Genomic DNA, 27,412 nt, shown 5'->3' on the forward strand with positions numbered 1-27,412 from the left:
AATTAGGTAGTGCGTGTTGCCACTTGGATGCTTACTCATCCACTACCAATACATTTTGAACTCGTATAACCTCTACCTCCGCAAAGAACACATCATAAGATTACTTAATATGTAATAGAAACAAAATCTGTTTCATATGTTAATCAATTAGGTCATCAAAGGATATATATAACATTTGATAAGACAATATGACCTAAAGTATTCACTACATAGTGCTATGTCAGAAGACATCTCTATTTTTACTGTTAAGTGTCACACTATCATGTTTATTGGTTCCTTGCCCTTTATTCTGACATATGCAGAATGAATTCAATTACATGGCCACTGATTGTAGAGCAAATGTTCATAGCCCCAAAATTAGATAGAGCTGTTTTCCCTTCATTCTCTTCCATTGAGAGGAATGGAAATAGTGGTCATATTGTCTTCGTTTCTTCCCCCAAATCTGGCTGCAATTCTTTAACCACAATACATTAGCACATTTGCTCTGAATATTTTGTAAAGAATGCATACAATGCATCAATATAAATCCCAATAATATGCAAGCAAACAATTACATATGGGATAACCTGTTTATATATTCTGCTATTGCTACATCAGAGTTATTTCTGACATGTCTGTCTCTAAAAATTCCTAAGCGTCCTCTTGCAATCAAGATATTTTCAGTGCTACTGATTTGAATAGTTTCATTTGTAACGCCCTTCCACCCACCATGCCATCTGTTACCTACAAAGTATAGAAGTTGGAGTCAGGAAATTCAGCACAAATTCTCCAAGTGGGGAAACCTCCTCTACTTTCTTGGAACCTACTAAATGGGGTTCTCTCTTCTCTTCCTCTTTTGTCTCTCAATCAAGTAACTATAAATAACTCCCTAAATGGTTTTATTCACTATTGAATAATGGTGGTGATCTTAGAAAGGCAAACTGTTTTTAGTCTGGATTTTTAAAGCAAATAGGGCCCAAGGCAAAAAACTTACTTTATGGAATATGCAATTATAGGGAAGAAGGACTGAGGGAAGGGGATCAATAGAGAAGGCATGGAAAGTAAATGTAAGGGGTACACTCCCAGTTGGGCTAGTTTTATATCAAGCTAGTGGGTTATCTTTGGAGAGTTACTATTATATCAAGTTACTGGGATATCTTTAGAGAGCTACTGTGTTTCTGAATGATTTATCTAGGGATAGAAAGGGAGAATTCACCTTCTTGTGTCTGCCGTTAGAAAAATTCATCCCCTGACCATCAACTGTGACACTCTTTTAGGTTGTACCATGTGACCCTCTAGCAGCTATGAGGAGGCTAGATCACAAAACAGCTATGACAGCATCTACAGTGGCAGCCACACTGCATGGAGCAAGCTAATGGGTGGAAGCAAGTCAGTGACACTTGCCATTGTCCATGAATAATTTGCAACCTCACAAACCAGCTGGATAAATCAGTGCACCTCCACAGTGTCTCAGAGGTAATGGAAAAACCCCACAGGGGAAGCAAGAAATGCAGAGCAAAGAGTGAGGCAATATACTGTCAGATTTTGTCTGAGAACCCCAGGAGGGACTGGGAACAGATACCTCAATGGAACTGGCTGGCCAAGCAGATGTAGTACTATGAAAACATGACCCCAATGTGAACTTATCAACAAACTTTCCTCCAACAAAGTCTGAAAGCCCTTTTCTATGGTGTACCCTAATGTGGTAAATACCAGACAGTCTTCTGGAGTATCATCAGGAGCATTCTAGAGAAAGCTACAGTCTAGAATCCAAGTGATTCCCAAACTAGGTTTAGCCAGTAATGCAATAGAGCTGAAAGAGTGAGATGATGATAACGGATTGTAGTTGGAAAAAAGAACTATTTCTGGAAATTGAGCTTGTAAAAGATGCATGAGAATGAGTCATCATTCTTAATTCTGACCTGTTTAAAATAAGTTTTTTAGTTTCAAATAAGCTCTTTAGAGATATCCAACCATTTTACAGTATTCAACAAAGTGAGGAAATTTTGATGAAGCAAATAAATAGTACCTGCTTGTTCTATGATAAATATGAGGCACTGTGAAGTAATGAAAACTACTTGGAAGTAATAAAAATTAGATTTCAAACTAAATCTTGTTACTCATATTGTGACCTGAGAAGTTTATTCAACCTCCCTGATCTCAGTTTGCGCTCCAGTTTAATGGGAACAAAGTGTGTACTTCACAGCATTTGTAAAAATTAAGGAAATGAAGTATTGAAAGGTGTCGATTGCAACAATAGGAAATCAGCAAATTTAATTAAATCAGAAACTACTCTTAAATCATACTTCTTCACTCATTTTTTCTCATATTTTTAATATTACATGCAAATACATATGCAGGTCTCTTCCATCAGCTATGTAACACCAATCAGTTAGTATAAAGTGATTTTGTATGAAGTAGTTAAAAATTCAACTTAGGTGTTAAAACATTCTATGAAGAATATTTTAACATTGCATTGGTTTAAAATCTCATACTTCTTGATAATCAGTAACTGGGTACTAACTGTAGCTCATTAATAATACTTAGCATTTATTAAGCACTTTCCTATGTGATGGTGAGCTAAGTATAACATTGATGATCATATTTATTATTCTTTGTTAACAAAGAATAATAAATTATTATTAAATAATAATTAAATAATAAATAAATTATTATTATTTTAACAAGGAATAATAAATATGTTATGTTATTGTTATGTTACCCAGGCTAGACTCGAACTCCTGGGCTCAAGAATCCTATCACCTCAGCCTTCCAAGAAGCTGGGACTACAGGCATACATCTCTACACCTGACTGGGGGCTACATAATAATTTTCAGGTAGTAGTGAAAAATGAAAATGCAATACTCCTTAAGCTTTTAACTTTAAAAATGTTCTATCACTTATAAAACATAATAGGGATGAAAATGTATGTGAGTAATAATATAAACTAATAAACTGCAAAAATACAATTTTTGGTGTTCTAATTTTAGATCATAAAAGAAATACTTTACAATGTGAAATCTGATTTCTCATACATTTTTTTCCTGCTTTTCTGGAAACTCATTTGTTAGGCTCTCAAAATTTATACTTTATTCCAATGGCCCCTTTCTGTGCCAGCATCCCATTTAGGATACTACATTACATTTAGCCATCATGTCTCCTTAGGATCCTTTTAGCTATAGTAGTTTCCCAGATTTTCTTTGTTTTCGATGATCTTAACAGTTTTGAGAAGTAAATGGTCAAATATTTTATGGAGTGCTCCTCAATTAGGATTTCTCTGATGTTATTCACATACTTAGCTGGGGGTTATGGGTTTTGGGAGAAGATTGCAAGGTAAAGTTCCATTTTAATTATTTCATATCAGTGGTTTATGCTGTCAGTATAACTTATCTCTGTTGACGTTACTTTGATCATCTGGCTGAAGTAGTGTTTGTCAGGATTCTCAACAATAAAGTTACACTTCCCTACTTTCCATCTGTACTGTTTGGAAGGAAATCACCATTTAACAGATGACATGTAAGAAGTGGAGAGTTATGACCCACCTCATTTTTGAGGGTGGAATATCTACATAAATTATTTGGAATTTTTCTTCATAGGGTATTTGTCTCTTCTCTCTCATTTATTTATTTATTCAGTCAATCATATATTTGTACCACTGTGGACTGTTGGATACTTATTTTATAGTTTGGATTAAAATCGAATACTACTTTACTAATTTTATTGGTCAAATTGTTCCAGATTTGATCATGGTAACACTCTATGTCTATATTAAGCTGAGTTTGTGCTGATGAGTACAATGAGTTCATACTGATGTTTCCAAGTCTCATCCATTGATTAAAGAAAGGTTGGCTACTTTTTCAAAATGTATTTTATTTTATTGTTGTGTGTGTGTTCCAATTTATTATTTTATTTTATTGTTTAATTTTTAGTTTCAGGGGTACATGTGCATGTTTCTTTGTGTGAGAGAGTGTGTGTGTGTGTGTGTGTGTGTGTGTGTGTGACCCTGTCTTGCTCTGTCACCCAGGCTGTAGTCAGTGGTGCAATCTCGGCTCACCGTAACCTCCACTTCCTGGGTTCAAGTGATTCTCCTGCCTCAGCCTCTTGAGTAGCTGGGACTACAGGCTTACACTAACACATCTGGCTAATTTTTGTAGTTTTAGTAGAGATAGGGTTTCACCATGTTGACCAGGATGATCTCAATATCCTGACCCACCCGCCCTAGCCTCCCAAAGTGCTTAGATTACAGGTGTGAGCCACTGTACTCAGTGGCAAGTTCCTTATGTAAGTAAAGTACATGTTGTGGGGGTTTGATTTACAGAATTTTCCTCATCTAGATGATAAGAATAGTACCTGATAGGTAGTTTTTGATCCTCCCCTTCCTCCCACCCTGCATCTTCAAATAGGCCCCAGTGTCTATTTTTCCTTTCTTTGTGTCCATGTATACTCAATATTTAGCTCACATTTACAAGTAAGAACATGTGATATTTGGTTTTCTGTACCTGTGTTAGTTTGCTTAAGATAATGGCCTCCAGCTGCATCCATGTTGCTGCAAAAGACACAATCTAGTTCTTTTTTATGACTGTGTAGTATTCCATGGTGTATATGTACCACATTTTCTGTATCCAGTCTACCATTGATAGGCATCTACATTGATTTCATGTCTTTGCTATTGTGAGTAGTGCTGAGATGAACATGCAAGTACATGTGTCTTTCTGGTAGAAGAATTTGCATTCTTTTGGGTATATACCCAATACTGAGATTGCTGGATTGAATGGTAATTCTAAATTCTTTGAGAAATCACAGAATTGCTTTCCACAATGACTGAACTTACATTCCCACTAGCAGTGTAAAAATGTTTCTTTTCTCCGCAACCTTGCCAATATCTGTTATTTTTTTACTTAAAAAAAGTCATTCTGATTGATGTAAACTGGTATCCGACTGTGGTTTTGATTTGTATTTCTCTAATGATAGTGATGTTGAGTGTTTTTTCATCTGCTTGCTGGTCACATGTAGGTCTTTTGAAACGTGTCTGTTCATGCACTTTGCTCACTTTTTAATGGTGTTGCTTGTAAATTTGTTTAAGTTCCTTTGAGACTCTGGATATAAGATCTTTTTCAAATGCATAGATTGCAAATATTTTCTCCTATTCTGTGGATTGTCTGTTCACTCTGTTGGTAGTATCTTTTGCTGTGCAGAAACTCTTTAATTATGTCCCATTTGTCAATTTTTGTTATTGTTGCAGTTGTTTTTGGCATCTTTTTGTCATGAAATATTGTCATGTCCATGGCCTATGTCCAGAGGGCATTTCCTAGGTTTTCTTCAAGGATTTTCATAGTTTCAGATTTTACATTTAAGTCTTTAATCTATCTCAAGTAAATTTGTATATCTAGTGTAAGAAAGGGGTCCAGTTTTCATCTTCTGGATATGACTGGCCAGTTATCTCAGCTCCATTTATTGAATAGCAGGTCTTTTCCTTATTGTTTTTGTTGACTTTGGTGATTATCAGATGGTTGCAGGTGTGCTGCTTTATTTTGGGGCTTTGCATTCTGTCTCATTGGTCTATGTGTCTGTTTTTGTACCAATAGGTGCTGTTTTCTCAGATTCCTTGGATTAGGTTTTGACTTTCTCCTGAATATTAGTGATCTTCATTTCTATCTATATTTTGAGTCCTGTGTCTGATATTTCAGCTATTTTAGCCTAGTTAAGAGTATTGCTGGGGAACTAGTGCAGTCATTTGGAGATAAGAGGACACTCTAGCTTTTTTAGTTGCTAGCATTCTTGTGCTGGTTCTTTCTCATCTGTGGGGGGTGATATGCCATCAGTCTTTGAAGTTGATTTCCTTGGATGGTTTTTTTTTTTTTTTGCTTTTATCTTCTTTTATGCCCTTGGGGGTTTGGTTATGGTGTAAGGTGGGCTCTATAGACTGGCTTTGATTTCTGGAAGATTTCAGGGTCCCAAGTGTTCGGCTCAGCACTCCTGGGCTGCATATTCCTCCTTTGGGGCTCTGGTACCTTGTCTCTGGCTTTATTCTTTGACTCTTCAATATTTGGAAACTGTTGTGCTAGAGGGGCTGAGGTGTTCCTGGGCTGCTGGCCACAACATTCTGATGGGAGGTGCTGGCCAAAGTGCTTCTCATGGCAGTGGCAGTGAAATCCATGCTCGCTCATGTGTGCCAGTAGCCAAAGTATCGCAGCAGGGTACACGTGCATTAGCTGGGATAGGGTGCTGGAGGTAGGTAGCCTTTGCCTTAGATTTCACAGGTTTTCTATAATGGCAGAATATTTTGATGGTGTATTTTGGTCTGTGATCCAACAGGTGGTGCTTGAGAATATTAGCCAGTGGATAAATGACTAACACTGTCAAGCGCCACCTAGTGGATAGCTCTTTTTTTATGTTGTCTCAGTTGGCAAGTGTTCTGTGATGAGGGGCTGAGATAAGACCCCTCACCTAATTCACCCCTGGGTCAGAATTTAAATATAACTTTTATTGCAACTAGTACTGGAGCTGTTAAGTGTGTTTTATATTATCTGACAACATTGGAAGAAATTGTTGATAAAGCATTTTGAAACTTAAGTTTTAGTACATCTACAGCTGATGATTCATACAGAAAAAAATTTCTAAAAACATTTAACTCCTCATACAAATCATTTTTTTGTAAGTCTGAATTCTATTTTACATATATATTTATACAATGGAATTTTAATGTTCCTTCTGACATTTCCTGAAACTCATGGAAATAATATAATTGAAAGAGGCCTCATGATTTGTACATAATTTAAAGTACCTGTACAAGAAAAAAAATTAAATTAAAAATTATTTCTCCTTAATAATTGGTTTATCCAAAACCTCATAGGAAAATAGTCTTCTTTTCCATTAAACGTGATCATGGGGGAGGATGCAATCATGGCAGACTTGAAGCAGTTAGGAATAACTTCTCCCAGACAGACCAAAATATTGAGTAAACTGGAATAATCTGAAAAGACCATCTGAGAGAATACACTGAGAGAAGTTAGAGAGTTGACCAAGATGCCAGACTAAAGGAAGAGGAAGCTAAGAACTCCTCATGGGATTGTCAAGCATGAGGACATGTTCCAGGCCCTGAAAAGTTCTAAAGAAAGGGGTGCCTTCTGCCTCTGGTGCTCCCCACCATCCCCTGTGGAGTGCTGCTCTTAGCTGTCTGAGAGCACCTTAGTCCCTCCAGCCCAGCCAAGGCTTGATTTCAAGGGACCAGAGGACAAAGGTCACAGAGCCAGTCCCAGTCTCCAGGATTAGAATACATAGACCATGAGGGCAGAGCTAAGCCTTGCCCTTAAAAGCATCCAGAAATGAAGATATTCAACTATATCCAACTGGCACCACTGTTAAAACCTCAAAGACAATAGAGATTATAAAAACAAAAAGCCCCATCCAAAGGACAACAACTTTAAAGGAAAAAGGAACTTCAGCCCCCACAGATGAGAAAGAAACAGCACAAGAACTCTGGTACCTCTAAAATCCAGAATGTCTTCTTATCTCCAAATGATCATAATAGTTCCCTAGTAATGGATCCTAACCAGATTGAAATGGCTGATATGTCAGATATAGAATTCAGAATCAGGATGGCAAGGAAGCTCATTGAGATACAAGAGAAGGTTGAAATAAAATCCAAGGAAAACATTAAAATGATCCAGGAGTTGAAAGACAATGTAAACATTTTAAGAAAGAACCCAGCTGAATTTCTATAAGTGAAAACTGAACTACAGGAATTTCAGAATACAGTTGAAATCATTAACAACAGAATAGACCAAACTATAATAGAGAAGATCTCAGAACTTAGAGACCATCATTTTAAAGCAACACGGGAGGCAAAAATAAAGAGAAAATATTTTATAGAACTGAGCAAAACCTCTGTGAAATATGGGATTTTGTAAGGAGACCAAACCCATGAATCATTGATATTCCAGAAAGAGAAGAGAGAACAAGCGACTTAGACAATATATTTGAGCATATAATCCATGAAAATTTTCCCTGTCTCACTAGGAAGGTCAACATACAAATCGAAGAAATTCAGAGAACTCCTATGAGATACTAATGCAAGATGACCACCCCCATGACACATAGTTGTTATATTCTTTGAGGTCAACATGAAAGAAAAAAATATTAAAGGCAGCTAGAGAGAAGGATTAGGTCACTTGAAAAGGGAATGTTATTGGATTTAACAGTAGACTTTTCATCAGAAACCATGCAACCCAGAAGAGATTGGGGACCTATCTTCATTATCCGTTAGTAAAAGAAATTCCATCTAAGAATTTCATACCCTGCTGAACTGAAATTCAGAAGCAAAGGAGAAATGAAATCCTTTTCAGACAAAGGTTTGGCGAATTTCTTACCAGGTCTGTAAAGTCTATCTTTCAAAAGTGCCTACAGGGAGCACTAAACATGGAAATTCAAGAATGATACCTGCCACCACAAAAACACACTTAAGCACATACTCCATAGACATTATAAAGCAACTATACAATCCAATCTACAAAACAATCAGCTAATAGTGAAATGACAATATTGACCCTGAATGTAAATAGGCTAAATGCCTACCAACTAAAAAAAGTCTGGACCAGATGGATTCATAACCAAATTCTATCAGATGTATAAAGAAGATCTTGTCTCATTCCTCCTGAAATTGTTTCAAAAATCTAGGAGGAGGGACTCCTTCCTAACTCATCCTACAAAGTCAGTATCATGCTGACACCAAAGCCTGGCAGAGATGCAATGAAACAGGATAACTTTAGGCCAATATCTCTGAGAACACAGCAGCAAAAATCAAGAAGAAAAGTATCCAGAAAATATGAGGAAACTGAATCTAGCAACATTTCAAAAAGTTAAGTCACTATATTAAGATGGGCTTTATTTCTGGGATGCTAGGTTGGTTTAACATAGGCAAATCAATAAATTTCATTCACTACATAAACAGAATTAACAATAAACCACATGATTATCCAATAGACATGGAAAATATCTCTGACAAAATTCAATATCCCTTCCTGTTAAAAATCCTCAACAAATTAGGCATCAAAGATACCTCAAAGTAAGAGCCATCTCTGATAAATTGACAACCAACATCATATTGAATGGGCAAGAACTGGAAGCAAATAAAAATTTTCTTAGAAACCTATGAGAACAAAGACAAAATATACCAGAATCTATGGGACACATGTAAAGCAGTGTCTAGAGGGAAATTTATAGCAATAAATGCACACATGAAAAACAAGAAAAGATCTAAAATTGACATCCTATTGTCAAAATTGAAAGAACTAGAGGAGCAAGGTCGAAAACACTCAAAAGCAAGCAGAAGACAAGAAATAACTAAGATCAGAGCAGAACTGAAGGAGATAGAGGCATAAAAAACCCTTCAAAAGATCAATAAATCCAGGAACTGGTTTTTTGAAAAGATCAACAAAATAGACAGACCGGAAGCTAGACTAATAAAAAAGAAAAGAGAGAAAAATCAAATACATGCAATAAAAAATGATAAAGGGGAGATCACCACTGATTCCTCGGAAATACAAACTACCATCAGAGATTACTACAAACAACTCTATGCACATGAACCAGTAAATCTGGAAGAAATGGACAAATTCCTGGACACTTGCATACTCCCAAGTCTAAGCCAGGAAGAAGTTGAAACCCTGATTAGACTAATAGCAAGGGCTGAAGTCGAGGCAGCAATTAATAGCCTACCCAAAAAAAGTCCAGGTCCAGACAGTCACAGCCTAATTCTACCAGATTTACAAAGAGGAGCTGGTACCATTCTTGTTGAAACTATTCCAAACAATACAAAAAGAGGGACTCCTTGCTAACTCTGTAAGACCAACATCATCTTGATACCAAAACCTGGCAGAGACAACTAAAAATGAAAACTTCAGGCCAATATGCATCATGAACATTAATGCAAAAATATTTAATAAAATACTGACACACCAAATCTAACAGCACATCAAAAAGCTTATCCACTACAATCAAGTAGGCTTTATCCCGGGGATGTAAAGCTGGTTCAACGTATACAAATCTATAAATGTAATCCATCACAAAAACAGCACCAAAAACAAAAACCACATGATTATCTCATTAGATGCAAAATTCAACAGCCCTTTATGCTAAAAACTCTCAATAAACTAGGTTATCAATGGAACATATCTCAAAATAATAAGAGCAATTTATGACAAACCCACACCAGTATCATACTGAATGGGCAAAAGCTGGAAGCATTCCCTTTAAAAACTGGCACTAGACAGGGATGCCCTCTCTCACCACTCCTATTCAATATGGTATTGGAAGTTCTAGCCAGAGCAATTAGGCAGGAAAAAGAAATAAAGAGCATTCAATTAGGAAAAGAAGAAGTCAAGTTGTCCCTATTTGCAGATGACATGATCATATATTTAGAAGACCCCATTGTCTCAGCCCAAAAAGCTGATAAGCAACTTTGGCAGTCTCAGGATACAAAATCAATGTCCAGAAACCACAAGCGTTCTTATACACCAACAGACAAACAGAGAGCCAAATCATAAGCAAACTCCCATTTATAATTGCTACAAAGAGAATAAAATACCTAGGAATACAACTAACAAAGGATCTAAAAGATCTCTTCAAGAAGAACTACAAACCACTGATCAAGGAAATAAGAGAGGACAAAAACAGATGGAAAAACATTCCATGCTCATGTTTTGGAAGAATCAATATTGTGAAAATGGCCATACTGCACAAAGTAATTTATAGATTCAATGCTATTCCCATCAAGCTACCATTGGCCTTCACAGAACTGGAAAAAAGCACTTTAAACTTCATATGGAACCAAAAGAGAGCCCACATAGCCAAGACAATCCTAAGCAAAAAGACCAAAGCTGGAGGCATCACGCTACCTGACTTGAAACCGTACTACAAGGCTACAGTAATCAAAACAGCATTGTACTGGTACCAAAACAGATATATAGACCAATGGAACACAACAGAGGCCTCAGAAGCAACGCCACACAACCAAAATTAACTCCAGTTGGATTAAAGATTTAAACATAAGAACAAACATTATAAAAACCCTAGAAGAAAACCTAGGCAACACCATTCAGGACATAGGCACAGGCAAGGACTTCATGACTAAAACACCAAAAGCATTGGCAACAAAAGCCAAAATAGACAAATGGGATCTAATTCAACTCCAGAGCTTCTGCACAGCAAAAGAAACATTCATTAGAGCAACTGGCAACCAACAGAACGGGAAAAAATTTTTGCAATCTACCTATCTGACAAAGGGCTAATATCCAGAATCTACAAAGAACTAAAGCAGATTTACAAGAAAAAAAAAACTATTCAAAAGTGGGCGAAGGATATGAACAGACACGTTTTAAAAGAAGACATATATGCAGGCAACAAACATATGCAAAAATGCTCATCATCATTGGTCATTAGAGAAATGCAAATTAAAATCACATTGAGATACCATCTCATGCCAGCTAGAATGGTGATCATTAAAAAATCTGGAGACAACAGGTGCTGGAGAGGATGTGGAGAAAAACACTGTTGGCGGGAGTGTAAATTAGTTTCAACCATTATGGAAGACAGTGTGATGATTCCTCAAGGATCTAGAAATAGAAATTCCATTTGATCCAGCAACCCCATTGCTGGGTATATACCCTAAGGATTATAAATCATTCTATTACAAAGACACATACATGCACAAGTATGTTTGGTGTGGCACTGTTTATGATAGCAAAGACCTGGAACCAACCCAAATGTCCATCAGTTATAGACTGGACAAGGAAAATGTGGCACATATACACCATGGAATACTATGCAACCATAAAGAATGATGAGTTCCTGTCCTTTTTAGAGACATGAATGAATCTAGAAACCATCATTCTCAGCAAACTGACACAAGAATGGAAAACCAAACACCGCATGTTTTCATCCATAGGTGAGTGATGAACAATGAGAACACTTGGGCACAGGGAAGGGAACAACACTCACAGGGCTAGGTGGGGGGATGGAGGGGAGGAAAGGGGAGGGACAGCAGGGGGGTTGGGAGGATAGGCAGGGATAACACCAGGAGAAATGCTTGATGTGGGTGAGGGGGTGGGGGGATGGAGACAGCAAACCACCATGACATGATGTGCATATGTACCCCAGAGTCCAAAGTACAATTTAAACAAAAAAATCAAATTATTCATAATTTAAAAAAGAAAAAAACTGGAATAAGACAGGTATATTCACTCTTGCCACTTCTATTCAACATAATACTAAAAGTCCAATGCAGAGCAATTAGGGAAGAAATAAAAGGCATCCAAATAGGAAGTATAGAAAGTCAAACTATCTCTGTTTGCACAAAGTATGATTCTGTACCTAGAAAACCCTATAGTTTCTGCCATAGGCTTCTAGAAGTGAAAAACGAATTCAGTAAAATTTCAGGATACAAAATCAATGTATAAAAATTGGCATTTCTATACACCAATAACATCCAAGCTCAGAGCCAAATCAAAAATGTAATCTCATTTACAATAGCCACAAAAAGTATAAAATACCAAATACAGCTTATCAAGAAGGTAAAGCTCTCTACAATGGAAATTACAAAACACGGCTGAAAAAATCAGAGATAACACAAACAGTAAAAAACATTCCATGCTCATGGATAGGAGAATCAATATTATTCAAATGGCCATACTGTTCAAAGCAATTTACAGATTTAATGCTATTTCAATTGTTATAGGAGTTATTCAGAAATTATTTTAGTCAAATAGAGAAGAAACGGGGTTCTTGGGAAATTTTTGTTTTATTCTTTTGAAGTAGCCCCAGAAACTTTTTTTTTGTATAGCAAAAAACTCCTTGCTGTGCCAGCAGGCTTTGATATGCAAATGCAGGCCATTAGAAACTGGGTCCACCCAAACATGGTGATTCCCACCACTTTCTTCCTATCCCTACATGTGCCTGGCAACATCACTGCCCCCACATATCTCCACATGTGTGGAACATCATGGTGTCCTGCACTTGCATATTAAGAGGCTAGGGTGGGAGGGCCAGTTTTTTGCAGGCTCCTTGAATGACATACCTGGTCAAACCAATCCCCTGGGTCCTATGCAAATCAGACATCACCTCCTCCAGCCTCCTCAAATAACTGGCTTTTTTCCACCACACTTGTGGTTCCCTCTTTTAGCTTGGAGCCCTCTCCCTCTGCCTCTGTACAGTGGGAGCCTCTTTCTTCTTTCTCGCCTATTAAATTATCTGCTCCTTAAAACCACTCCATTTGTGTTTGTGTTGTTTTATTCAAACCAGTGCAAGACCAAGGATCCTGGTGTTCCACCAAGCACTGGAGCCATATCACAATCCAACAACCAATGTCATTTCTCACAGAATTCGAAAAGAAAAAGCTATTCTAAAATTCATATGGAACTAAAAAAGTGCCCCAAATGCCAAAGCAATCCTAAACCAAAAGAACAAAACTGGGGGCATCACACTACTGGACTTTAAAGTATTCTGTAATACTACAGTAACCCAAACAGCATTTGTACTGGCACAAAAACTGACAAATAGACCAGTGGAACAGGATAGATGACCTAGAAGTAAGCCAGACACCTAGAACCACCTAATCTTTAATAAAGTTAACAATAACAAACAGTGAGGAAATGACTCCCTGTTTAATAAATGGTGCTGGGATAACTGGCTAACTGCAGAATATTGAAACTGGACCCCTTCTTTTCACGATATACAAAAATCTATTCAAGATGGTTTAAAGACTTAAATGTAAGATGTAAAGCAATAAAAATTCTAGAAGAAAACTTAAGATATACCATTTTTTACATTGGCCTTGGCAAATAATTTATGACTAAGTCCTCAAATGCAACTCCAACAAAAACCATAATGGACAAATGAGACCTAATTAAATTAAAGAGTGTCTTTGTGGCAAAATAAACCATCATCCAAATGAAGAGACAACCTATGGAATGGGAGAATATATTTGCAAATTATATAGCTGACAAAGGTCTAATATCCAGAATCTCTTAAACAACAGGCAAAAGATAAATAACCTCATTAAAAAGTGAGAAAAGAACATGAACAGACACTTCTCAACAGAAAACGTGTAAGTGCCCAAAAAATATATGAAAACATGTTTATCATCATTGATCATTAGGGAAATGCAAATCAAAACCACAATGAGATATCTCATAGCAGTCAGAATGGGTATTCTAAAAAATCAAAAAACAACAGATTCTGGCAAGGGTGCCGAGAAAAGGGAACTCTTACACACTGCTGATGGGAATATAGAGTTCAGCCACTGTGGAAAGCAGTGTGATTTCTCAAATAACTTAAAATTATTACTCATCCTAGCAATTTCATTATTGGGTATATATCCAAAGGAAAATAAATAATTCTACCAAAAAGACACATGCACTTGCATGTTGACTGCAGTGCTATTCACAGTAGTAAAAACATGAAATCTACTTAGATGCCCCGCAGTGATGATCTGGATAAAGAAAATGTAGTACCTATACACCATGGAATATGATGCGTCCATAAAAAAGAATGAAATCATGTCCTTTGCAGCAACATGAATGCAGCTGGAAGCCATTATCCTAAGGAAATTCACACAAGTACAGAAAACCAAATACCACATGTTCTCACCGATAAGTAGGGACTAAACATTGAGCACACATGGCCATAAACATGGGAACAGTGGACACTGTGGAATACTGGAGGATAGGGAGGGAGAGAGGTATAGGTTGGAAGGCTACCTGTTGGGTACTATGCCCACTACATTATTGATGGGATCATTTGTACGCCAAGCCTCAGTGACACAATTTTTTGTGTAACAAACCTGAACATGTAGCTCCTGAACCTAAAATAGAAGCAGGAAAACAACACCAAATGTGATCATTATTAAGTTAAATTCCTTTTTCTAAAACTATGGATATTCACTTCGCAATTTTGCAGCAATTTTTAAAAACTAGAGATTCTACACTTTTTGAAGTATATAATGATTCCCTGTTACGCTTTATTATTACAGTGTACACACATATGCTTTTATTTTGTAATAATTTACTGGCAAAGTTTATTGCCTTAATGGCAGTGCTCAGGCTGGAGAGTTAATATTTGTGAAAACACTGCAGGGACCACTCTGGGGATAGACAGACAAGCTCGTTGATCAGTGATCTCAGCTCTGCCTCCACCTGGAAGCCCTCATTTCTCTGGGCTACTTCCACTCTTGTTAGTATGTCTGTTGCTATTAGCACCATTGTTTTTACCAGTGTGGATCCAGTTCCCATCCTGGCAGCCCACTCGGGTCTGCAGCACCTTGAACGTGCACACCAGACAACCAGGCCCACTACTTTCTGCCTGTGCTGTCCATCAGGCCCAGGACCTGACCACTTGACTAAGTGTATCTAATTCAGTTGTGATGCTCTGCTATATGGAAAAATTCACTTCTAAAAGGTTTCTTAAACTTCTGATCCATCACAGAAACTGCTAATGATTTATTCATTCTATTGAAAAAGTAGCTTAATTTTCCTATGGGAAATATCTTGTTCCCAGTTCCAAAGCCTTAAGACCTGGGCAGTACCGTTCTGGAGTACAGAAGTTTGTCAAATATTGCATGCACCATACACTACAAAGCTTATTTTTATCTGAAATTCAAATTCAGTTGGGCATTTTGTATTGTATTTTATTTGGTGATTCCACTTTTTATCTCTGTTGGTAGATTAATGCCAATTTCCCCTGTCCCTATTTGTAGCCTGATCTACATATAACAAATAAAGGAAATTTTTTTTTCAAAAAATGAGGTATAATTGACATACACAAAAGCTGTACCTATTTAATGTATGCACCTTGATGAGTTTGAGGATAAGTATAAACCCATGAAACCATTACTGTAAACAATGCCATAAACTTAGATATTGATATCTCAGTATTCCTCCACAAAACAAAATGCTTAAAACACTCAAGCATGTAATTTTTGCTCCCCTCCCAAGTTCTTGTTCTATCATACACACATGCACACAGACACAGCCACTGTAAACAATGCCATAAACTTAGATATTGATATCTCAGTATTCCTCCACAAAACAAAATGCTTAAAACACTCAAGCATGTAATTTTTGCTCCCCTCCCAAGTTCTTGTTCTATCATACACACATGCACACACACACAGCCACACATGCAGGAACATATCTTCCCTTTTCTATCACACATCCTTCTTCTTACTGTCATAATAATCCATTGTCTGTAACAGTTTTTTTATTATTATTATTGCATTTTAGGTTTTGGGGTACATGTGCAGAACATGCAAGACATTTGCATAGGTACACACATGGCAGTGTGTTTTGCTGCCTTCCTCCCCTTCACCCACATTTAGCATTTCTCCCCAGGCTATCCCTCCCCAGCTCCCCCCCATCCGTCCCCTCTTCCCCCCAATAGACCCCAGTGTTTGGTACTCCCTTCTATGAGTTCTCATTTTTCATCACTCACCTATGAGTGAGAATATGCAGTATTTCATTTTCTGTTCTTGTGTCAGTTTGCTGAGAATGATGTTCTCCAGGTTCATCCATGTCCCTACAAATGACACGAACTCATCATTTTTGATTGCTGCATAATATTCCACGGTGTATATGTGCCACATTTTCCCAATCCAGTCTATCATCGATGGGCATTTGGGTTGGTTCCAGGTCTTTGCTATTGTAAACAGTGCTGCAATGAACATTCGTGTGCATGCGTCCTTATAGTAGACAGATTTATAGTCCTTTGGATATACACCCAGTAATGGGATTGCTGGGTCAATTGGAATTTCTATTTCTAAGGACGTAAGGAATTGCCACACTGTCTTCCACAATGGTTGAACTAGTTTACATTCCCACCAACAGTGTAAAAGTGTTCCTATTTCTCCACATCCTCTCCAGCATCTGTTGTCTCCAGATTTTTTAATGATCACCATTCTAACTGGTGTGAGATGGTATCTCAATATGGTTTTGATTTGCATCTCTCTAATGACCAGTGATGATGAGCATTTTTTCTTATGTTTGTTGGCCTCATGTATGTCTTCTTTTGTAAAGTGTCTGTTCATATCCTTTGCCCATTTTTGAATTGGCTTGTTTTTTTTTTTCTGTAAATCTGTTTGAGTTCTTTGTAAATTCTGGATATCAGCCCTTTGTCAGATGGGTAGACTGCAAAACTTTTTTCCCATTCTGTTGGTTGCCAATTCACTCTAGTGACTGTTTCTTTTGCTGTGTAGAAGCTGTGGAGTTTGATTAGGTCTCATTTGTCTATTTTGGCTTTTGTTGCCAATGCTTTTGGTGTTTTGGTCATGAAGTCCTTGCCTACTCCCATGTCCTGAATGGTTTTGCCTAGATTTTCTTCTAGGGTTTTTATGGTGCCAGGTCTTATGTTTAAGTCTTTAATCCATCTGGAGTTAATTTTATTGTAAGGTGTCAGGAAGGGATCCAGTTTCTGCTTTCTGCACATGGCTAGCCAGTTTTCTCAACACCATTTATTAAACAGGGAATCATTTCCCCATTGCTTGTTTTGTCAGGTTTATCAAAGATTGTATGGTTGTAGATACGTTGTGTTGTCTCCGATGCCTCTGTTCCATTCCATTGGTCTATATCTCTGTTTTGGTACCAGTACCATGCTGTTTTGATTACTGTAGCCTTGTAGTATAGTTTGAAATCCGGTAGTGTGATGCCCCCCGCTGTGTTCTTTTTGCTTAGAATTGACTTGGCTATGCGGGCTCTCTTTTGGTTCCATATGAAGTTCATGGTGGTTTTTTCCAGTTCTGTGAACAAAGTCAATGGTAGCTTGATTGGGATAGCATTGATTCTGTAAATTACTTTGGGCCGTATAGCCATTTTCACAATATAATTCTTCCTAACCATGAACATGGAATATTTCTCCATCTGTTTGTGTCCTCTCTCATTTCGTTGAGCAGTGGTTTGTAGTTTTCCTTGAAGAGGTTCCTTACGTTCCTTGTGAGTTGTATTCCTAGGTATTTTATTCTTTTTATAGCAATTGTGAATGGCATTTCATTCTTGATTTGGCTCTCTTTAAGTCTGTTATTGGTGTAGATGAATGCTTGTGATTTTTGCACATTGATTTTATATCCTGAGACTTTGCTGAAGTTGCTTATCAGTTTCAGGAGTTTTTGGGCTGAGGCGATGGGGTCTTCTAGGTATATCATGTCATCTGCAAATAGTGACAATTTGGCTTCCACCTTTCCTATTTGAATACCCTTTATTTCTTATTCTTGCCTGATTTCTCTGGCTAGAACTTCCAGTACTATATTGAATAGGAGTGGTGAAAGAGGGCATCCTTGTCTAGTGCCGGATTTCAAAGGGAATGCTTCCAGTTTTTGCCCATTCAGTATGATATTGGCTGTTGGTTTGTCGTAAATAGTTTTATTACTTTGAGATACGTTCCACCGATATCGAGTTTATTGAGGGTTTTTAGCATAAAGGGCTCTTGAATTTTGTCAATTGCCTTCTCTGTGTCAATTGAGATAATCATGTGGTTTTTGTTTTCGGTTCTGCTTATTTGGTGAATTATGTTTATAGACTTGCGTATGTTGAACCAGCCTTGCATCCCTGGGATGAATCCTACTTGATCATTATGGATAAGTTTTTTGATGTGCTGTTGCAATCAGCTTGCCAGTATTTTATTGAAGATTTATGCATCTATGTTCATCATGGATATTGGCCTGAAGTTTTCTTTTCTCGTTGGGTCTCTGCCGGGTTTGGGTAACAGGATGATGTTGGTCTCATAAAATGATTTAGGAAGGTTCCCTCTCTTTGGATTATTTGGAATAGTTTCAGAAGGAATGGTACCAGCTCCTCTTCTGTGTCTGGTAGAATTCAGCTGTGAACCCATCTGGACCTGTACTTTTTTTGTGTGGTAGGCTCTTAATTGCTGCCTCGACTTCAGACCTTGTTATTGGTCTATTCATAGTTTTGGCTTCCTCCTGGTTTACGCTTGGGAGGACACAGGTGTCCAGTAATTTATCCATTTCTTCCAGGTTTACTAGTGTATGTGCATAGAGTTGTTTGTAATATTCTCTGATGTTGGTTTGAATTTCTGTGGAATCTGTGGTGATTTCCCCTTTATCGTTTTTTATTGCATCTATTTGGTTGTTCTCTCTTTTCTTTTTTATCAGTATGGCTAGTGGTCTGTCTATTTTGTTGATCTTTTCAAAAAATCAGCTCTTGGATTTATTGATTTTTGAAGGGGTTTTTGTGTCTCTATCTCCTTCAGTTCTGCTCTGATCTTAGTTATTTCTTGTCTTCTGCTAGGTTTTGAGTTTTTTTGATCTTGCTCCTCTGGCTCTTTCAATTTTCATGTTAGGGTGTCAATTTTGGATCTCTCCACTCTTCTCATATGGGTACTTATAGCTACATATTTTACTCTAGAGACTGCTTTAAATGTGTCCCAGAGATTCTGGTATGTTGTGTCTTTGTTCACGTTGGTTTCGAAGAACTTTTTTATTTCTGCCTTCATTTCATTGTTTATCCAGTCAACATCCAAGAGCCAGTTGTTCAGTTTTCATGAAGCTGTGCAGTTCTGAGTTAGTTTCTGAATTCTGAGTTCTAACTTGATTGCACTATGGTCTGAGAGACTATTTGTTATGATTTTCGTTGTTTTGCATTTGCTGAGGAGTGCTTTACTTCCAATTATGTGGTCAATTTTAGATTAGGTGTGATGTGGTGCTGAGAAGAATGTATATTCTGTGGATTTGGGGTGGAGAGTTCTGTAAATGTCTATCAGGTTTGCTTGTTCCAGATCTGAGTTCAAGCCCTGGATATCCTTGTTGATTTTCTGTCTGGTTGATCTGTCTAATATTGACAGTGGAGTGTTAAAGTCTCCCACTATTATTGTTTGGGAGTCTAAGTCTCTTTGTAAGTCATTAAGAACTTGCCTTATATATCTGGGTGCTCCTGTATTGGGTTCATATATATTTAGGATCATTAGCTCTTCTTGTTGTATCTATCCTTTTACCGTTATGTAATGGCCTACTTTGTCTCTTTTGATCTTTGTTGCTTTAAAGTCTATTTTATCAGAGATGAGAATTGCAGCTCCTGCTTTTTTTTTGCTCTCCATTTGCTTGGTAAATCTTCCTCCATCCCTTTATTTTGAGCTTTTGTGTATCCTTGCATGTGAGATGGATTTTCTGGATACAGCACACTGATGGGTTTTCATTTTTTTTCCAATTTGACAGTCTCTGTCTTTTGATTGGTACATTTAGCCCATTTACATTTGGGGTGTGAATTTGATACTGCCATTTTGATGCTAGCTGGCTGTTGCCCGTTAGTTGATGTAGATTCTTCATTTTGTTGATGCTCTTTGGCATTTAGTGTGTTTTTGGAATGGCTGGTACTGGTTGTTCCTTTCTATGTGTAGTGCCTCTTTCAGGAGCTCTTGTAAAGCAGGCCTGGTGGTGACAAAATCTCTGAGTACTTGCTTGTTTGCAAAGGATTTTATTTTTCCTTCACTTAACTTTAATAGTTAAATGTTCTCATGTAATTTCCTGCTATATTATATTATGAGCATACAGAAAACTGTAAATAATATTTATATTTTTAATTTTTAGCAATTAGAAAAACCATGGCTTAGAAGAAATAATAGCCCATATTAATACTAGCTAGTCAATGAAAATATGCATATCGATCTGTAATGAATCCCTACAGTCCCTATTGAAACAGATTTAGAGTCATCAGCTTAGTTGATGTGAAGAAAATGGCCATTCATGTAGAACTAGGAATACATCATCCTCTTTTCAATATTTATCTAGGCATTTTTGATAAAATTTTAGTTGTTTACATTTCTGGAAATTGTATAATAATAATAAAGTCTCTGTTTACACGTGGTCTCTTCCCTAACCAAAGAGTAGATAAGAATGAATAATTTGTAATGTTTTAAATGTGTCATTAAGCTTAAATTTTTCATCTGGCTGTTAATTAGGCTTCTAACTATAGCCTTCCTGAGGAAATCCTGACTAGTATTGCATCATGACTGGTTTAATTCATGAATTATGGGCATAAAGTAATTCCTCCAGTGACAAGTACTTGATTTATGTATAGACAGTGAGAGAGACAACTGAAGAGTATATTCACTGGAGATGAATGAAAAAACAGAACAAAACAAAACACATGGTCTAGAAAAGCATGGACATTGATGAGCTTTGGTATTATATGAATTTGGAATTGAATAAAAATTTGGCTAGAATTTAATGAGTCATAAGCATATTTTAGATGGGGAATAGAAATGGAAGAGAAATTGAGAGATGGTTAGGGTCACACTTGGGAATAAAAATTCTGAAGAGCAAAGTTGGGGAGTCCAGGTCATATTCATCCCTGAGCCTGGGTATTAGCTTTGGTATACAGTTATCTCTTGTTTATGCCTATTTGTTTAGGAGGCCTGAGAAAGTAAATCAAGTCCTTCATTTCTTTTTTTACCCCTCAGTATCAGAAGTCTAGTTTGTTTCAGTGTTGGTTCACAGGACCACATGGTAACTACCTAACTCATTTTAGAAAAGGTTCTTGGTAGTTCTAATTTGGATTGCTAAGGATAATATTAGAGCAATTTTTTTTTCAAAGTCAGTGCCATAACATTTTAATAGTCACATGACTCCTGTAAAACATATATGTGTATCTCTGTACATACTGGGCTGTGATTTAAAATATATTTTGTACTGTGGAACATAGTAAAAATATTGAAAAATAATGGTTCAGTTAGATGTGTCAGAAACCCCAAAACTGACCAGGAAAATCCAATTCCTGCAAGGGTGATGTTAGAGCATTGATTTAGGAGGAATAGTGGGGGTAGGGTATCATTAGGTAGTTGTCTACCCCCAGCATGGAGGTATATTTTATCAGTGATGTTGTTTAAAAATGTTGGTGTGAGGTGATGATAGTATCCACACCAACTTTGTTTTAAAATTCTTTATAGATAATGTACTCCCTTATTTCCTACCTCCAGAATAGACTGCTTCTGTTAACACCAGACTCCAGCCTTGGTTTGTCATTGCTTTGTAACCGTAGTGCAAGTTCCAGTAGTGGATACTGGAAGACATCTAAAAAGCAAAAGATTGAGTTTCTAGTCTTTAGGATTTTTAATGTATTTGAAGAGACAGAACTAGAGTAATACATAAGACAATAGCAAATAATACTAACCCACATATAATTAAGAGCTAAATTGTATGTCATAGATATACAAAGTGACTTTTCTATCACTTACAGAGAAGAGGTTAAGAGTTGTCTAATAGTCTGCTACTACTACTAAATTGCTATTGGTGGTGATGATGATGTAATATTTATTAAGTGATTTCTTAGATAGTGTTCCAAGTCATCTACATTCATATTTCATTTGCTACTCACAACTATTCTAAAAGGTAAATGGTATTTTCATCTTTCTTTTGCAGATGAAGAAATGGAGGCACAGAAAGAGTAAGTGATTTAACCGAAGTAAAAAGTTTGCAGCAGAACAAAGATTTGAGTCCAACCAGTCAGTACACAGGAACTGCACTTTAAACTGCTGCCCCAATCTCACAGAGATTTTGTTAAGCAGGTGGTAATTGGATTGAGCTTTTACAAAGTGTCACGTTTAAGTGAGAGAAAAGAATATAGAGAACACTCCAATGGGAAGGAGGCTGTGATAATAGAAGAGAAATTACAAAGTTAGAATGAGAATTACATGTTTTAAAAAATGACAAAGCTTAGAAATTTCCTATGGTGACCTATTATGAGAAATGAAGTTGGGATAGATTTAATTCTTAGAAAATTTTGAAGTTCATTGAGTACATTATTGATGAGGTAGAAAACAGAGAACCATTACAAGATTTTTTTGAATAGTCATGTGAGGAAAACACTTTTTATGGGCAATTAATCTTTAGTGAGCATGAAGGTGTGTTGGAAGAAGAAAGGAACAAGTGGTGAAATTTAGCTAGAAACCTATTGGGAAAATAGAAACCCCCAGAACTATGAGGAGACCCTCCAAAGAATGCTGTGTATATCAGTTCCTGCGGTTTCACTTACTGCTTAAAAGTGATAAATTGTTTTAGGTGCTATTCCACACACTTACTAGCAAGGACACCATTTTCACACTTTACCTTTGAGTGATAATAGATATGAGTACCTTTGAATATGGTTATAATGAAGTAATTAAAAAATTATTGACTTGAATATTGATGTATTCCAAGACACACTCTTTGAGTTAAAATGCAAATATATTATGTTTTGTTTTCCTCAGTTGCAGAATTTAATGAGCAAATGGAATTGATCCATAAAAATGAATAGATTTTATAGTGAGTTTCTCCAGTTTTTATTACCTTATTTTTTTTGAGACAAATCATATCAATTATTTTAACATAATAAAGAAAGGCCACCCAATTTGGTTTCCTTTTCCTCATTCATTCTGGCTCATGGGACTCTCTGTCTCCCTTGAAGGTGGACTCTTCTTTCCAATATTGCATCTTCTGGATGCTCATCTTTTTGGATCTGATTGCTTATACTTGGAAAGGTGTGATTCTGCACTAAATTCCCTTATGTTCTTCCTTTACTGGACAAATAGTACATTGATTGCATCACAAGCACAAGGCAAAACTTAAAACCAACCCATAAGGTATAAGTTAAATTATTTATTTGCTGATGACTCACTTATTAAGTTAAACATTTAATTAATTTATTTTAAAGTCCAAAATTACAGGGAAGGGCACAGAATCCTTTTAGAAAGCCTATTCTAAACATTGGGGTTTTTAAAAAACTTTCTTTTATTTTGAAGAAACATGATCAATTTGGGAGAATATTAACTCTCCCCTTGACATCCTGGTGTAATGTCATTTTATTGTTGACTTTTCCTTATTGGTATATTGCATCATTCATGCATTGTCTTTTGACTAATAAATCATTCCACAATGCAGCAATAGAAACCAATGTGGGCTGAGTGTGGTGACTAATGCCTGTAATCCCAGAACTTTGGGAGGCCGAGCCAGGCAGATCACTTGAGGTTAGGAGTTTGTGACCAGCCTGGCTAACATGGTGAAACCCTGTCTCTATTAAAGACAAAAAAATTAGTATAGTGTGGTGGCACTTGTCTGTAATCCAGCTACTGGCAAGGCTGAGGCAGGAGAATCACTTGAACCTGGGAGGTAGAAGTTGCAGTGAGCAGAGACCATGCCACTGCACTCCAGCCTGGATGACAAAGCAAGACTGTGTCCCGAAAAAAAAAAAACAACAGTGTGGTTTTTGCCAACATGTGGCAATATGTGTCTAACTAAGGGGGCTGAATGCTAATGAAATAAAATTCACGTGTAGTAATTTCACTTTTATAGTATAAATTATTAATGCCTATCAACTCTCAGAATTTGTTTTATGAAGATTTATAAAGCTGTATGAAGATCACTTTTTAAAAAGTCTTCACATGCTACACGAAATAGGACCTAATAATTCAATGTTTTAATTATTTATCACATTTTTGTTTTTAATATGCTATATTCTTTCAGAGTAGTTTTAAGTTTATTATGAAATTGAACAGAAAGTTCAAGGATTTCCCATGTACCTTCTTCCCCCGCCCACACATACAAACTATTACTCTGCTTTTTGTAGATAAATAGTATTTTACATATTTATAGGATAGATATGAGTGCATTTTACATGTGCAGCATGTGTGATGATTACATCAGGGTATTTGGGAATATCCATCACCTTGAGTATTTATCATTTCTATGTGTTGGTAACATTTTAAGTCCTCTCTTCTAGCTACCTTGAAATATATAATATATTGTTGACATCTATAGTTACCCTAGTCTACTATTAAATATTAGAATTTATTTCTTCTATCTAATTATAAGTTTGTACCCATTCACCAACCTTTCTTCACTGGCTCTTCCTACCCTCACTCTATTCCCAGACTTGGATATCTATCACTTTATTCTCAATCTGCATGAGGACATGTGGAATTTGTCTTTCTGTGCCTGACTTACTTAATTTAACACAGTGACTTCCAGTTCTATCTATGTTGCTGCAAGTGATATGACTATTCTTTTTTAATGGCCAATAGTATTCCATTGTTTATATATGCCATATTTTCTTTATCCATTTGTCTCTTTATGAACACTTAGCTTGACTCCATACCTTTGCCACTGTGAATAGTGCTGCAATTAACAAGCAAGTGCAGGTGTCCTTTTGATATACTGATTTATTTTCTTTTGTATAGATACCCAGTAGTAGGATTTTTGGGTTGTATGGCAGTTCTACTTTTAGTTTTTAGGGAAATCTTCATACTGCATTCCATAGTAGTTATACTAACTTACATTTTCACTCACAGTGTAGAAGAATTCCATTTTCTCTGTATCTTCTCTAACATTCGTTATTTATTTATTTATTTTTAAATAACAGCCATTCTAACTGGGGTAAGATGATATCTCATTGTGATTTTGATTTGCATTTCCCTGATGCTTAGCAATGTTGAGCGTTTTAAAAATATATACCTGTTTGCCTTTTACATATTTTCTTTCTTTTATTTTTTTGAGATGGAGTTTTGCTCCCGTTGCACAGGCTGGAGTGCAGTGACATGATCTCGGCTCACTGCAACCTCTGCCTTCCAGTTTCAAGTGATTCTCCTGCCTCAGCCTCCTGAGTAGCTGGGATTACAGGCACCTACCCCACTGCCTGGCTAATTTTTTTTTATTTTTAGTAGAGACAGTGTTTCACCATGTTACCCAGGCTGGTCTTGAACTCCTAACCTCATGAGCTGCCTGCCTTGGCCTCCAAAAGTGCTGGGATTACAAACATGAGCCACCATACCTGGCTTATATATTTTCTTTTGAAAATTACCCGTTCAAATCCTTTGCTAACCGTTTTTGTCATTGTTTTTGTTTTTCTTAGAGACAGGATCTCACTCTGTCACCCAGGCCCGAGTTCAGTGGCACAATCATAGCTCACTGTAACCTCAAACACCTGGGCTCAAGCAACTCCACTGCCTCAAACCCCCATGTAGCTAGGACTATAGGCATGTGCTACCACATCCCAGCTAATTTTTATTTTATTTTTTGTAGAGATGGGGTATTGCTATGTTCCCCAGGCTGGTCTTGAACACCTGCCTTTGCCCACTTTTTAATGTGCTTTTTGTCCGTTGTTCAGTTTTTGGAGTTCCTTGTGAATTCTGTGTATTAGTCTCTTGTCAGATGAATATTTTGCACATATTTTGTCCCATTTAACAGGTTACTTCCTCACTGTAATGATGGTTTCCTTTGCTGTACAGAAGCTTTTAAATTTAATACATTTCCATTTGTCTATTTTTGTTTTATTTCTCAATGCTTTTAAGCCTTAGCCATGAAGTTTTTTCAGACTGATGTCATGAAATGTTTTCCCAAAGTTTTCTTTTGGTAGTTTTATAGTTTTGGGCTTTATGTTTAAGTCTTTAATCCATTATGAGTTAATTTTTGTATATGGTGAAGGATAGGGTCCAGTTTTATTCTTTTGCATATAGATACCTAATTTTTGCAGCACCGTTTATTGAAGAAGGTGCCCTTTCCCCAGTATATGTTCTTGGAACCATTGTTAAAAATCAGTTGGCTCTAAATATGTAGATTTATTTCTGGATGCTGTATTCTGTTCCATTGGCATAAGTGTCTGTTTTCATATCAATATTAGGCTGTTTTGGTTAACAAAGCCTTGTGATATGTTTTGATATCAGGTAGTGTCATTCCTCCAGCTTTGCTCTTTTTGTTCAGGATTGCTTTGTCTATTCAGGCTGTTTTTGTTCCATGATATTTTAGGATTCTTTTTTCTATTTATGTGAGAAATTATGTTGGTATTTTGATAGAGATCATATTGAATCTCTAGAATGTTTTTGGCAATATGGTCATTTTAAAGATATTAATTCTTCCAGTCCATGAGAATAGAATGTCTTTCAGTTTGTTTGTGTCCACTTTGATTTCTCTCATCAGTGTTTTGTAGTTTTTCTTACAGAGATCTTTCCATTTCTTACTTAAATTTATTTCTATGTACTATATTTTCTTGCAGCTATTGTAAATTGGATTGTGTTCTTCATTTCTTTTTTTGGCTGTTTCATTATTGGTGCATGGAAACACTTCTGATTTTAGTATCTTGACTTTGTATCCTGCAACTTCATTGAATTTCCATATTAGTTCTAAGAGTTTTTAGGTTTAGACTTCTAGTTTTTCTAAATGTAAGATCACGTCATCTGCAATTAGGGACATTTTGACTTCCTCGTTTCCAATTTGGATATCTTTTATTTTTTTTTTCTTTTATCTGATTGCTCTGGCTGGGACTTCTAGTACTGTGCTGAATAGGAGCAGTAAAAGTGGGCCCTCTTGTCTTATTTAAGTTCTTAGAAGAAAGGATTTCAACTTTTTTTTCATTCAATATAATGTTAGCTATCAGTTTGTCATATATGGCCTTGGTTATTTTGAGGTATG

At 36.6% G+C, this 27,412-nt stretch overlaps 1 long non-coding RNA gene across 1 annotated transcript; it reads left to right on the forward strand.

Annotated features, from left to right (window-relative positions):
- Nucleotides 1-443: 443 nt before the first annotated feature.
- LOC118152084 (uncharacterized) lies at nt 444-26,881 on the forward strand. The gene is made up of 3 exons (XR_004740433.3): nt 444-1,455; nt 2,706-2,816; nt 22,394-26,881. It is a non-coding gene; the product is annotated as an uncharacterized LOC118152084 (long non-coding RNA).
- The last annotated feature ends 531 nt before the right edge of the window (nt 26,882-27,412 follow it).

Source organism: Callithrix jacchus, chromosome 3 (genome assembly GCF_049354715.1).
Source record: "Callithrix jacchus isolate 240 chromosome 3, calJac240_pri, whole genome shotgun sequence".
NCBI lineage: Eukaryota > Metazoa > Chordata > Mammalia > Primates > Cebidae > Callithrix > Callithrix jacchus.